At 40.4% G+C, this 16,012-nt stretch overlaps 2 pseudogenes; one reads left to right on the top strand and one right to left on the bottom strand.

Annotated features, from left to right (window-relative positions):
* Positions 1-8,076: 8,076 nt before the first annotated feature.
* On the bottom strand, positions 8,077-11,376 carry LOC106982829 (keratin, type II cytoskeletal 7-like; annotated as a pseudogene).
* A 2,869-nt stretch (positions 11,377-14,245) lies between these two features.
* LOC106982833 (ADP-ribosylation factor-like protein 2-binding protein) lies at positions 14,246-15,128 on the top strand (annotated as a pseudogene).
* The last annotated feature ends 884 nt before the right edge of the window (positions 15,129-16,012 follow it).

A 16,012-nucleotide genomic window follows, 5' to 3' on the forward strand; every position in this document is an offset into this window, starting at 1 on the left:
TCCACAGCTCCTCAAAAATAAGGGGTCGGAAAAAACAGTCGCATCTGAGATAAAACTCAGGAGGGAGGCGCTGCATGGGTCTTGGACATGGACTGTGTAAAAGCAGAGAGTGGATGGAAGCCGAAGACAAAGGACAGGTGCTTGATTGCTGATCAGGGAGAACAGAGTTCTGATACTACAGTCTGGCTAGCTGGGTGACGCCATTATCATAGCTCCTGTGCATGCACATACACACCTACAGCACCACAACAATCCACCCCAGTAAGCTAAGCAGCGCCATCTACTGGAGAACAGAGCCGTTACACTAACCCCTGCGCAACTGGGCCAACCTCATTCTTCAGGAACAAGAGTCTCTCCACCTGCTTAGTTTATGGACTATAAAGCAGTTCATAGTTTGATTTCTAGGGGAAATGAAGTAATTTCAGTCGTATTTCAGTCTGTTTGCCAGTCCATCTATTTAATTTCTTTTTTTTCTTTTATCTCTTTTTCATTGGTTTTCTTTTTCTTAAATACAGAAAGAGAGAAAACTTATTTTTATCTTCAATTTTTACTAAAATATTTTTAATTTTTCTCAACTATATTTTTTACTTTTGTGTAAATTTTTCAAATTCTATTTTTCTTCTATCATTTCATTTTATTCTGCTTCAGTGTATTCATTTTTTCAAATTTTAAATGATTTCCTTTTTATTTTCTTTCCCCTTTTTTCTCTATCTATCAAGCCCCTTTCAACACCCAGACCAAAACACACCTAGGAAATAGAATCATTTATTTGATTTTGTGTGCATGTGTGTTTTTAATTTTTTAACTTTAACATTTTTTTAATTTTTATTTTTTTTATTTTTTTACCTCATTAATTCCTTTTCTCCCTTCAAAATGATGAAATGAAGGAATTCACTCCAAAAGAAAAAGCAGGAAGAAATGACAGCCAGGGACCTAACCAACACAGATACAAGCAAGATGTCTGAACCAGAATTTAGAATCACAATAATAAAAATACTAGCTGGAGCCGAAAATACATTAGAATCCTTTTCTGCGGAGATAAAAGAAGTAAAATCTAGTCAGGATGAAATAAAAAATGCTATAACTGAGCTGCAATCTCAAATGGATGCCACAGCAGCAAGGATGCATTAGGCAGATGCATTTGTCCTAGTGATATAGAGGACAAACTACTGGAGGATAACAAAGCACAAAAAAAAGAGGGAGAATAAGGCAAAAGAGCATGATTTAAGAATTAGAGAAATCAGTGGCTCATTAAAAAGGAATAACATCAGAATCATAGGGGTCCCAGAAGAGGAAGAGAGAGAAATAGGGATAGAAGGGTTATGTGAGCAATTCATAGCAGAAAACTTTTCTAACCTGGGGAGAGACATATACATCAAAATCCAGGAAGCACAGAGGACTCCCATTAGATTCAACAAAAACCGACCATCAGCAAGGCATATCATAGTCAAAGTCACAAAACACTCAGGCAAGGAGAGAATCATGAAAGCACCAAGGGAAAAAAAATTCCCTAACATACAAGGGAAGACAGATCAGGTTTGTAGCAGACCTATCCACAGAAACTTGGCGGGCCAGAAAGGAATGGCAGGATATATTCAATGTGCTGAATCAGAAAAATATGCAGCCAAGAATTCTTTATCCAGCAAGGCTGTCATTCAAAATAGAAGGAGAGATTAAAAAGTTTCCCAGACAAACAAAAATTAAAGGAGTTTGTGACCACTAAACCAGTCCTGCAAAAATTTTAACGGTGACTCTCTAAGGGGAGAAAAGATGAATGAATGAATGAATGAATGAATGAATGAATACCAAAAGCAACAAAGATTAGAAAGGACCAGAGAACACCACCAGAAATTCCAACTCTACAAGCAACATAATGGCAGTAAATTCATATCTTTCAGTACTCACTCTAAATGTCAATGGACTCAATGCTCCAATCAAAAGACATAGGGTAACAGAAAGGATAAGAAAACAAGATCCATTTATATGCTGTTTACAAGATACCCACTTTAGACCTAAAGACACCTTTAGATTGAAAGTAAGGGATGGAGAACCATCTATGATGCTAATGGTCAACCAAAGAAAGCCAGAGTAGCCACTTAAATCAGACAATCTAGACTTTAAAATAAAGACTATATCAAGAGATGAAGAAGGGCATTATATCATAATGAAGGGGTCTATCTACAAAGAGGACCTAACAACTGTAAACATTTATAGGCTAAATGTGAAGGCAACCAAATATATAAATCAGTTAATCACAAACATAAAGAAACTCATCGATAGTAATACCATAATAGTAGGAGACTTCAACACCCCACTCACAGCAATGGACAGATCTAATCAAAAAATCAATAAGGAAACAATGGCTTTGAAGGACACACTGGACCAGATAGACTTACCAGATATTGTCAAAACATTTCATCCTAAAGCAATGGTATATACATTCTTCTCCAGTGTACACATTCTCCAGAACAGACTACACACTGGGACACAAATAATCCCTCAGCAAGTACAAAAAGATTGAGATCATACTATGCATATTTTCAGAACATAATGCTACGAAACTCGAAATCAACCACAAGAAAAAATTTGGAACAGTAACAAATACTTGGAGACTGAAGAACATCCTACTAAAGAATGAATGGGCTAACCAAGAAGTTAAAGATTAAATTAAAAAGTACATGGAAGCCAATGAAAATGATAACACCACAACCCAAAACCACTGGGACACAACAAAGGCAGTCATAAGAGGAAAGTATATAGCAATCCAGGCCTTACTAAAGAAGGAAGAAAGATCTCAAATACACAACATAACCTTACACCTTAAGGAGCTGGAAAATAAAAGCAAATAAAACCAAAAATCAGCAGAAGACAGGAATTAATAAATATTAGGGCAGAAATTAATGCTATTGAAACAAACAAACAAAAAACAATAGAACAGATCAATGAAACCAGAAGCTGGTTCTTTGAAAGAATTAACAAAATTGATAAACCACTAGCCAGTTTGATCAAGAAGAAAAAGGAAAGGACCAAAATAAATAAAATCAAGAATGAAAGAGGAGAGATCACAACCAACACAGCAGAAATAAAAACAATAATAAGAGAATATTATGAGCCATTATACGCCAATAAAATGGGCAATCTGGAAGAAATGGACAAATTCCTAGAAACATATACACTACCAAAATTGAAACAGGAAGAAATAGAAAATTTGAACAGACCCATAACCAGTAAGGAAATCGAATTAGTAATCAAAAATCTCCCAAAAAACAAGAGTCTGCGGCCAGATGGCATTCCAGGGGAATCTTTCCAAACATTTAAGGTAGAGTTAACACCTATTCTCTTGAAGCTGTTCCAAAAAACAGAAATGGAAGGAAAACTTCCAAACTCTTTCTGTGAAGCCAGCATTACCTTGATTGCAAAACCAGACAGAGACCCCACCAAAAAGCAGAATATTGACCAATTTCCCTGATGAACATGGATGCAAACGTCCTCAACAAGATATTAGCCAACCAGATCCAACAATACATTAAAAAAATTATTCACCATGACCAAGTGGGATTTATACCTGGATGCAGGGCTGGCTCCATATCCATAAAAGACCAATGTGATTCATCACAACAATAAAAGAAAGGACAAGAACTTTATGATCCTCTCAATAGATGCAGAGAAAGCATGTGACAAAATACATCATCCTTTCTTGCTAAAAACCCTCAAGAAAGTAGGGATAGAAGGATCATACCTCAAGATCATAAAAACCATATATGAACGACCCAATGCTAATATTATCCTCAATGGGGAAAAACTGAGAGCTTTCCCCCTAAGGTCAGGAACAAGACAGGGGTGTCCACTCTTGCCACTGTTATTCAACATAGTATTGGAAGTCTTAGCCTCTGCAGTCAGACAACACAAAGAAATAAAAGCATCCAATTTGGTCCGGAGAAGGTCAAACTTCCACTCTTCGCAGATGACATGATACTCTATATGGAAAACCCAAAAGATTCCACCAAAAAACTGCTAGAACTGATTCATGAATTCAGCAAAGTTGCAGGATATAAAATCAATGCACAGAAATAGGTTGCATTCCTATACACCAACAATGAAGCGACAGAGAAATCAAGGAATCGATCCCGTTTACAGTTGTATCAAAAACCATATACCTAGGAATAAATCTAACCCAAGAGGTGAAAAAATCTACACAGTGAAAATTATAGAAAGCTTATGACAGGAATTGGAGAAGGCACAAAAACAAAGGGAAAAGATTCCATGCTCCTTGATAGTGAAAACAAATATTGTTAAAATGTCGACACTACCCAAAGCAATCTACATATTCAATGCAATCCCTATCAAAATAACACCAGCATTCTTCACAGAGCAAGAACAAACAATCCTAAAATGTGTATGGAACCAGAAAAGACCCCAAATAGCCAAAGCAATCTTGAAAAAGAAAACCAAAGCAGGAGGCATCACAATCCCAGAATTCAAGCTATCCTACACAGCTGTAATCATCAAGACAGTATGGTACTGGCACAAGAACAGACACTCAGATCAATGGAACAGAACAGAGAACCCAGAAATGGACCCACAAACGTATGGCCAACTCATCTTTGACAAAGCAGAAAAGAATATTCAATGGAATAAAGACAGTCTCTTCAGCAAATGGTGCTGGGAAAACTGGACAGCGACATGCAGAAAAAAGAACCTGGACCTCTTTCTTACACCATACACAAAAATAAACTCAAAATGGATGAAAGACCTCAATGTAAGGCAGGAAGCCATCAAAATCCTTGAAGAGAAAGCAGGCAAAAACCTCTTTCATTTTGGCCACAGCAACTTCTTACTCAACACATCTCTGGAGGCAAGGGAAACCAAAGCAAAAATGAACTACTGGGCCTGCATCAAAATGAAAAGCTTCTGCACAACGAAGGAAACAATCAGCAAAACTAAAAGGCAACTGACAGAATGAGAGAAGATGTTTGCAAACGACATATCAGATAAAGGGTTAGTATCCAAAATCTATAAAGAACTTATCAAACTCGATACCCAAAAAACAAATAATCCAGTGAAGAAGTGGGCAAAAGACATGAATAAACAGTTCTCCAAGGAAGACATCCAAATGGCCAACCGACACATGAAAAAAATGCTCAACATCACTTATCATCAGGGAAATACAAACCAAAGCCGCCATGAGATACCACCTCACACCTGTCAGAATGGCTAGCATTAACAACTCAGGCAACAACAGATGTTGGCGAGGATGCGGAGAAAGAGGATCTCTTTTGCATTGTTGGTAGGAACGCAAGCTGGTGCAGCCACTCTGGAAAACAGTATGGAGGTTCCTCAAAAAATTTAAAATAGAACTACCCTACGACCTAGCAATTGTACTACTAGGCATTTATGCAGGGGATACAGGTGTGCTGTTTTGAAGGGGCACATGCACCCCAATGTTTATAGCAGCACTATCAAGAATAGGCAATGTATGGAAAGAGCCCAAATGTCCATCAATGGATGAATGGGTAAAGAAGATGTATAGATAGATAGATAGATAGATAGATAGATAGATAGATAGATATAGATATAGATATAGATATAGATATACACACACACACACACAAAATGGAGTATTACTCGGCAATATATATACACACACAATGGAGTATTACTCAGCAATAAAAAAAATGAAATCTTGCTATTTGCAACTATGTGGATGGAACTAGAGGGTATTATGCTAAGCAAAATTAGTCACAGAAAGACAAATATCATATGACTTCACTCATATGAGTACTTTAAGACACAGAAGAGATGAACACAAGGAAAGGGAAGCAAAATATAATATAAAAATAGAGAGGGGGACAAAACGTAAGAGACTCTTAAATAGGGAGAACAAACAGAGGGCTACTGGGAGGGATTGTGGGAGGGGGGATATGCTAAATGGGTCAGGGGCATTAAGGAATCTACTCCTGAAATCATTGTTGTACTATATGCTAACTAATTTGGATGTAAATCTTAAAAAATAAAAAATTTAAAAAAAGATTATCTAGTACATGTGCCCCAAACTCTTCTGAAGCTCTTCTGGCCCCTTCCTGTCCATGGGGATCTAAAAAGACATATTGGCTACAAAAAAGACAAAGCAGACATATGGTTACAAAAAAGACAAAGCAGAGGTATCTAGGTGGCTCAGTCAGTTAAGTAAGTGACTCTTGGCTTCAGCTCAGGTCATGATCTCATAGTTCATGAGATCAAACCCCACATTGGGCTTTGTGCTGAAAGCACAGAGCCTGCTTGGCATTCTCTCTCTTCTTCTCTCTCTCTGCCCATCCCTCTATCTCACTCTCAAAATAAACAAACTTTAAAAAGGAAAAGCAAGTAACATGGTGCCCATGGTGCAATCTCAGGAACCAGAAATACTACATTTGGTCTCCCAATGACATGTCAGGTGATAATTCACTAGGCATTGCATTGGACGCTACTAATGCATGTACAGCTTCACCAGCATAATAGAAGCACTCGCAATCCCAACATGGAGGGTTGCAGAAGGCTCTTAGACAGCATGATGCCTAAAACCAGTCTGGAAGAAAGAGTTGAAAGTTTCCAGGTGGGTTGGAGAGATGAAAATGAGGGAGATTCAAAACAGTAACTTTAGAGCATGGAAAGTAGAAAGTGAAAATGGAAGTCAGGTCATAAAGAGCCTTGCAGATCATACTGAGAACTTCAGACTTTATTCTGAAGCTACTAGGAAGTCACCAAAGGATGTTAAGAAGTGAAATAGATTTAATTTTAAAAATGAAATCTGGTGTTAGTGTGGGAAATGAGTAGGAAGCAGAAAGACCTGTAGTAAGAAAACAGATAGGAAGCAATTGTAGTAATCCAGGTAAGAGGTGATAGTGCTCCAAACTAAGTCAGTGGTGATGGCAAAGAGAGGGTGCATAATAATAATTATAATAGATAATATTTTTGTTTCCTATATGTCAGACACTGTTCCAAGGCCTTTTTATGGGTTAAGTCATTTAAAGTTCATCTAAGCTCTTTCTGTCAGGTTTCTTTATTATTCCAAATTATCAGATGGGGAAAATGAGGCAGGGTCACACAGACAGCAAGCACACAGAGCCAGAATTCCAACTTGGGCAATCTTCTCCAAAGTTCTAACCATCATCCTGTGCTCCTAGGAGATTAATGGAAGGAATTACCAAATTGGTTGTGGAGTTTTGATAGAGGGAGAAGTCAAGGGTTATGTCTAGTCTTGGATAACTGAGTTGATAATGAAGAAAAAGGAATTGCAGAGGATGATGGACTCGTTTGGGAGAACGTAACTTTCACACGCCCACTAGACATCTAAGGAGAGATGTCAAATAGGCAGTTGGCACCTTGGCAGCTGGAGGGAGACTGTGTCTTACTCACATTTAAGTCCTCAGTACCTCAACTGTTAGTAGGTACTTAATAAGTGTGCATTCGATGACTGAAAATTTGGGAGTCATCAACAGAAACTATGAGAGGACTTGTGATCACTCAGGAAAAGAATATAATGTAAGAAGAGAAATGGATCAGTGGTAGATTCTATCTGAGAAAGAACCAACATCTGAGGAGTACACACAGGAAGATCAGCCACAAGGGTGTTCATTCAATGTATTTTAAATCCTCCATCTATAAAATATGGAAAGCAATACATCCCTCCTTACCTGGTGGTGAGGAAAGGAGGATGACAAGATAGGAAATAGAAAAATTATCAGCATTGATTAAAATTATCAACACTTAGTTTATAACTAAGCATCTAATCTGCTATGAGAAAATACCCAGCAAGACTTCTAAATAAAAGGATGACTTGGACAGTGAAGAACACGAATGAGGGGAGGATAGAGTCTGGCTGGCCAGTGCAAACCCTACCAGGCTCTGCCTATCAGACAAGGCATGACTTGAATCCCACCCCTGTCAGAGACTTTTCCTGCTCACTTCACTCACTGATGGGACCTTGTACAGACACAGCATCCCTGAAAATGTACACTAGCTGGGTTCATTTCAAAGAAAGCCAGGCTACTTCAAATCCATATTTAGCTGCAAAAATCCCAAACCAATGATTTCTGGGATACCAGAATTTAGGATAAAATGAAGATTATTGAAAAATATATATACATACATACATACATACTTAAATTTTTTTAATGTTTATTTCTTTTTGAGAGACAGAGAGTGCAAGCGGGGCAGGGGCAGAGAGAGAGGGGGACAGAGGATCCAAAGCAGGCTCTGCACGGACAGCAACAAGTCCGATATAGAACTCAAACACATGAACTGCAAGATCATGACCTCAGCTGAAGTCAGACATGCAACCAACTGAGCCACCCAGATGCCTCTATTGAAATATATTTTTTTAAAGGAGTTTGTATTATTTTTAATAATGTTTACTATCCATTCACTGATAAAAAGGTGAACTAGTACTTGATTTTTCCCACAGACACATAATACTTAGTGGCATTCCCACCAATATATAACATCTCTAGACATTTGATTTTATTATTCCTAAGCAGGTAAAATTTATTACCATCATTTGTTTTTTGTTTTTGTTTTTGTTTTGGGGGGTGTTTTGTTTTGCTTTCCAGAAAGGCTGCTTTATTGGAAACTATTCTGACATCATTTTTCAGACTCCGTGGCAGTCTTGGGCCCAGGGATGGGATTCCTCCTATGACCATGGGGGGGCAGGGGTAGGGTCTCCACACACCAGGGCTCATTTTCCTATGGCTCCTGTGAATGGCAGCTGAGGACTTGATGGAATAGGACTTGATGGTCCCAGGCCCTCCACCGCGGGAAAAGCTCAGGGCATTGCCCTGCATGGCTCCCCCAAAGGCCAAACATGACCAGCCCACTGCCACCTCTGCCAGTGGAGTTCACCACAGAGATATTCACACCTCACACACCATCTCTGGCCAAGTGGCTCTCCTTGCCCTCCAGCAGCTTGCAGTAGGTGGTGATCTCAATGTCCAGGGCCAACTTGACGTTCATGAGCTCCTGGTACTCACACAGCTGCAGTGCCACGTCCTGCTTGGCTTGCTGCAGGGCAGCCTCTAGCTCCTCCTGCTTGGCATGTGCATCCTTGAGTGCCAGCGCCTCCCCCCACCCATTCTTCCTCCTTAGCAACGGCAGCCTCCAACATAGCACATTTGTTCTTTATATTGTTGATATCAGTCTGCAGCCTCTGAATCTCACAGTTCATCTCCAGAGTCTCCATTGGGGCTTTCCAGAGGTCATCCTCGTGCTTCCTGGCCTGGGCCTGGAGGGTCTCAAACTCGGTCTGGTACCAGGCCTCAGCCTCAGCCTGGGTGCATACTTGGCCTTCATCTCTGTTATGATGCCATCCAGGTCCATGGACAGCACCACAGATGTGTCCAAGATCTGGGAGTGCCTACTCTGGCTCAGACAAGGTCTTGAAGAAGTTGATCTCACCATTCAGGGCATCCACCTTGGCCTCCACCTCCACCTTGTTCATGCAGAAGGAATTCACATCCTTTTCAGCAGCACGAACTCATTCTCAATAGCCATTCAACAGTTAATTTCAACCTCCTACTTGTCTTAAAGTCTTCCACAACATCCTGAATGTTTCAAAGATCTGCCTCCAGGTGGCCCCCGTCCAGCTGCAGCAACTCAAGCTGCCTCCACAGGCCAGCAATGTGGGCCTCAAAGGTGTCATGGAGATGGCTGCTCTAGGCTGACTTCTGCTCCTACAGCAGGGCCTGCCTGGTCTCCAGCAGCTTGTTCTGCCGCTCCAGAAACCACACCTCATCAATGAAGGAGACAAACTTGTTGTTGAGGGTTTTGATCTGCTTGTGCTCCTCCTGGTACATCTGCTGGATAGAAGGGCCGATGTCCACCTGCAGCAGAGCCAAGCAGACTCTGATTGATGGTGACCTCACAGATCTCAGTGCCAACCGGACACCTGTAGGCTGAGAACAGGGCTATGCATGGCCAAGAGGCACCCAGACCATAAAAATGGCTGTTGCTGAAGTTTCTGGGGCTAAGGAGCTCAAGTGCACCTGGGTGGCCCACCCCAATAAAGTGATGGAACTGGAGCTGAAGACCTGGGAGCTTAAGTATGTAGACATGCTGGCTGGACCAGGCTGGACATAGTGGCAGGTACAAGGGAGCCGAACTCCCTTACCATCATTTGTAATGGGTCAGTCAGATGCAGAGTTGTCAGATATACCAAATAAAAAACAAGATGCCCAGTTAAATTTGAAATTTAGATAAATAATTTTTAGTACAAGTATGTCCCAAACGTTACATGGCCTGACATGTACATAGAACTAGACATCCTATATTTTATTTGGATAGCTATTCTAATAGCTATGATCTTCTTTTTGTAGGATTCATAATATGAATCTGTCTCAGAGATTTGAAGCCCTCTGGTGTGGCAGATAAAAGAGTTCTATCCTTGCTGGTTAGGGACTAGGTCTGCTGAGGTGAGAGCAGGCTGGGTGGCTGGTTCATATATAAGATGCAGCCTGGATCTCTGGTTCTCCATATTCACTTCTCTTCTGAGCTCCCAAACCTACCAGGAAATCCCAAAACTCTGACAAAGAAATAGGTTGGACAACTTGAACATCAGCTCTGAGGGTAATAACAACTCCTTTTTTACATTTGTATTCCATGCTGAATTCCCCTCTTCTACTTTTAGCTTTATTTACCTTTATTTTCTGTTTTGCTTCAATTCTCTGAGAATTCCCTGAACTGGTGAAAAGTTCTCTAACTGTGGACCCAGCAGAGTGGCCATTGTGAAACTAAAGAGAAGCTGATCCTGTGCTCAGCGCACAGACAGACAAAACTTTGCTTCTCACTACACCCAGATGTAGGTATAGATATAGATAGATATAGATATAGATATAGATATAGATATAGATATAGATATAGATATAGATAATTGTCAAGTTAGCTAACATACGAGGTATGCAGTGTGCTCTTGGCTTTGGGAATAGATTCCCACGATTCATCACTTACATTCAACACCCAGTGTTCATCCCCACAAGTGCCCTCCTCAATGCCAATCACCCATATTCCCACACTCACACCCTCATCAGCCCTCAGTTTTTCTGTATTTAAAAGTCTCTCATGGTTTGCCTTCCTCTCTATTTGTAACTATTTTTTTCTTTCCCTTCCTCCAAGGTCTTCTGTTCAGTTTCTCAAATTCCACATAGTAGTGAAAACATGATATGTCTTTCTCTGACTGATTTATCTCACTTAGCATAATACCCTCCTGTTTCATCCACGTTGTTGCAAATGGCAAGATTTCATTCTTTTTCGTTGCCAAGTAGTATTCCATTGTGTTTGTGTGTGTGTGTGTGGGTGGGTGTGTGTGTACATTTGTATACACATACACACCCACACACACACATACCACATCTACTTTATCCATTCATCAGGTGATGGATATTAGGCTCTTTCCATAATTTGGCTATTGTTGAAAGTGCTGCTGTAAACATTGGGGTACATCTGTGCCTATGAATCAGCACTCCTGTATCCTTAGGATAAATTCCTAGCAGTGCTATTCCTGGGTCATAGGGTAATTCTATTTTTAATTTTTTGAGGAACCTACACGCTGTTTTCCAGAGTGACTGCACCAGTTTTTATTTCCACCAACAGTGTAAGAGCATTCCCATTTCTCCACATTCTGGCCAACATTTGTTGTTTCCTGAGTTTTTAATTTTAGCCATTCTGATTGGTCACTACATCCAGATTAGAAGCAAGGATACCATCTTTCAAACCATCATAATCATCTATATATGAATTATGTATTGTTCGAAGACATTTACAAAAGTATCCACGTGTCTATCCACCTCTTCACAAGTTCTACCAACAATTGATACTGATCACCTTATTTTACTAATAAAGCAAAACCAAACCCCACCTCATGGAAAGGTACTGGTGTTGGAACAAGGTCAGAGTCCCACTTAGTGATAAGCAAAGACACAATAATTATGGTGGTTTTTGAACACTCAAGGCTTTATGCACCAGGCTGTTCATCCTCACTGAACATAAAAATCCTGTGTTTGCTCTTTGTGTTATTATCAAGGTGCTCTTTAGTTCATAATGCTTTGAATAGAGAAGATTTTAAAATACTCTTTTTGCCCCTTCCATTCTCTATACTTCATATGGTTCCTTCCATTCCTTGTCCTTAGCATTTTATCACTATCTGTAAAGCCAAATCACATTCTTAAGATTTCCCAGGATGGTCTCAAGGACTCAGTTCTCAATGGCTAGTAAAAGAATTCATTCTTACATCTGTTGACCATATGTCAACACCAAATCTATGCTAGGTGTTTCATATCATATAAGCATTTTATAATGCATACAGGACAGAAACTCATATGTGCAAGGTACTGAACAAAGACAGTTAACACTTCACAAAACAAAATTAAAAATACATTATTGTACTAAAAATTAAAAAGACAATAAATGTTCCTTGAAGTTTAAGTTCAGTTTTATAAGTTCAGATAACTGCTAAATTGATAATCTTGATACAGATGAAAGAAGGAAACATGTTTTCTCTTCTCCCTGGAGAGGAAAATGCATTATCTTCTCTTCACAGCTTTCAGGTACCTGACACCTGAACTTGGCCTTGGGCCAGTGAGTGACTCACTTACTCAGTTACTGCCAAGGTAATGAAAGGGTCTTTTGTTCCATCAATTGCAAGTTTTGCAAGATGTTAGACAGAAACACAGTTTAGAAATGTCAGTGGACACCACCCTCTCAGTAAGGGAGCCCAGAGTCCTGGGGCCCCATGGTGGCTCATACTTTGTCTCAGATAGTCTATCAAAGAGGCAGTGTGAAGAGATCCAGGCTCCAAGACTCCTAAGCCAAGCTGAGAAGAACTGCCCAGGTAATGGCTTTGGCTCCGCTGGAACATTAATCCAGGCAGAGATAGCACAGGGGAGCTTGATGGCACAAATCTTCATTTAGGCAGCAACTTGACTTAATTATGCAGTTTCAGTCAAATTATTCAGCATTTCTGAGCCTCCCTTCTTCCCCCTCAGGTGATAACAAAGATCCTGAACCACCGTCGCTCAGCTATTCTGAGGGATAGGTAACATAATCAAAGGATGTTCAAGAAGACATAAAATGATAGCCTTAAACTATTCAGCCTTCATTTTACCTACCACTATGTCCCTAAGACCACATCAAATCCAGAGCACATGTTTGCTTCAGAAGACTTTTTTGGGAAAATTTCTGGGAACAGATGAAGTTCAGGTGAAAGAGGAGGTGAAGCATTTAGGATATATATTGATGTAGATATGGGTTTTTGTTTTGCCTTCTTTTCTTCTATTTTGGTTTCTTAATGATATGACCTTAAACTAGGTGATTTTTTTTCACCTTTCTTGGTCTCCATTTCAATATCTGTAACATAAGAAATTTCCACTTGAATGCTCGATGAGCTTCTTGAAGCTAACTGTACTGAATCAAATTCTCCAAACTAGCCCATGACAATGGCATCAGTAACTCCATGCTGTAATGGCTCATCCAGACACTTGGGATCTGTCTCCCTTGACTCTGCTCTCTTATACCCCACATCCAATCCATTTACAAATCCTGTTGGCTCTACCCCCAAAACAACCACAATATCCAACCATGCTTCCCACTCTCATGAAATTCCTCTGTAATAACTGGAACTCATTATCCTCTATCACCTCTCCCTGAAGAATTGAATCATCTCTAATTGCTCTTTCCACTTTTCCCTTGTTTGTCTGCTTTTTCCCAGTAATTTCCTAAACCCTCTGTATCTCTGCCTGAGGATCCTGATGGTAAAGTATGAGACAAAGGTTTCTGTGTCCCAGAGAGCAGAAGTAAGGAATAGGCATTGATATAGGAAAGGAGGTAGAGTCAACAAAAGTGTAACTCAATCAACTGATGCTTTGTCCTCAGGGGAACTTGTAAGGGGCACCATGAATACATCTCAGAACCATGCACCTGGGAGAAGGGAAAAAGCATTAGCTTCTGTCTCCCAGTGATCAATGGATGCTCCAAGGGCCTGTTGTCTACCCACCCACCTGCCAAATTGGGTAGTACACATATGAGTCTAAGGGGATGTCCTATACAATAGCCTTAGAGGACCCCAGGGCAGGACAGTAGGTATGTGGCACAAGCCAGCAATGAGGCTTGGCTGGGAGTAACCCCAGTGTGGGTAATGGAGGCCTCACAGATGCATATTGGGCTCTTGGCTGGGCCCAGCTGCACCCAGGGTAGGGTCCCGCAGGTGATTGCAGTGACAAGGATGGATGTAGAGGAAGAGAGCTTTGTGCTGTCCTTCTCTTCCACCTCCAATGCAGAATTTGATGCTGTGATCGGATATTTACAGGACTTTATCATGGATGATGAGTTCCAGTTATTACAGAGGAAGTCTATGGACAAGCACTATCAGGAGTTTGAAGACATGGAAGAAAATAAACTCACTTACGTGCCTATTTTTAACAAATGTATGTCTTTGCTAGAAAAGTATATTGAAGAACAGCTGCTGGAGCAGATTCCTGGATTTAACATGGTGACTTTCCCAACAACTCTATAGCACCATAAAGATGAAGTGGCTGGTGACACAGTTGACATGCTGCTCACATTTACAGATTTTCTGGCCTTTAAAGAAATGTTTCTGGACTATAGAACAGAAACAGAAAAGTGGGAACTGGATTTAAGCAGTGGTTTAGTGGTGACTTCATTGTGCAAATCACCTTCTCTGCCACCTTCCCTGCGTGACCTGCAGCCCTAGGTCCCACCATCAGACAATGGGATCTTTCTGGACATTGCCAGCCCAATAGACTGGAAGAGGCTTTGGCTAATGTGACAGAATACATCTTGGAAATACTGACTCTGTTCCTCAACTCTTCATTAATTTTAAGTATTGACGGGTCAGAAGACAATCATCTAACCCTCCTGGGACCCTGAAGCAACTTCTTGTCTTCAGTAATCCTAGCACTCCTCCCCCAAGTAGACCCCTCTCTCAGGCCTCTGAGTCCGGCTCCTCTGAAGCAAGTCCAAAGCCAGCATTCCACCCTGGCCCCTTCCCCAACATACATATTGGTAGGTCAACAGCATTTGGAAGAACCCACCACTTCCAGCCCTCTTTGTCTCATCAGGCTCCACATGTCCACCAGGCCTTTTGTGTGCTCACAGCTTTCTACATGCATCAGTTTCAGTCCCGCAGCCACAAAGGGGTTTTTGTCTGTTTGGGAACATTTCTCTAGGGTGTTACTCAAGCCAGCTGAGCTTTCTGAAGCAGCTCCCTTTCCAGCTAGTATTGGCTATAGGAATCAACAGAGAGAGAGATCCCTTACCTGAAGCTACATATGAAAATCAGTTCCTTGTCTTACACTTGTTAGTCTTTGCATCACTGTCTTCTGCTAGTCCTGATGCAGTCTGTTTCTAGAGTTCTCTTTTAAGCATTTTTAGAAAAATATTTTTATAGATGAATCCTCAGGCTAACCTAGTGGATATAATCTTGGAGCTTCCATGACTACCCACTTAAAGATCAAGTTATTATATGATGTGTGCTTTTTAGCTGTTAGTTCTATGAAAGCAAAAATGCTTTCTGTGTTGGAATTCTTATTTCACTGGGTACCAGTGAGTGTGTGCTTATGCTAGAAGTATAAAAGATCTCTCTTTCTTAGGGCATGTTACGTGTACAGGTTTGCTAAAATCCTTTCTATATAATCAGTTAGTTTAGGTTTTCTGTTGGGGTAAAGGCTCTGTAGTTCCTTCCTCCTATCAAAATGTCCCTACCAAGTGTCCCCAATGTTCCACTGGGCTGGCTCAGCACAAGTAGGAAATAGCAAACAGCTTTGCTGGTCATCAATGCTTTTATTTAGCATAATGTTTCATAGAAATTACTGACCGGAAAACATGGATGTCACATCTCTAGAAAGAAAAAACATAGTATTTCAATTCTCAGTGTGTACCTTCTATATCTTTCAAGTAGAAATAAGACTCTATACTGACTCCAATCAGCTCTTCTGGTTTTAAAGTATAAGCTCTAGACTATATGTATTTC

The sequence above is a fragment of the Acinonyx jubatus genome, chromosome A2 (assembly GCF_027475565.1).
Source record: "Acinonyx jubatus isolate Ajub_Pintada_27869175 chromosome A2, VMU_Ajub_asm_v1.0, whole genome shotgun sequence".
In the NCBI taxonomy this organism is placed as follows: Eukaryota; Metazoa; Chordata; class Mammalia; order Carnivora; family Felidae; genus Acinonyx; species Acinonyx jubatus.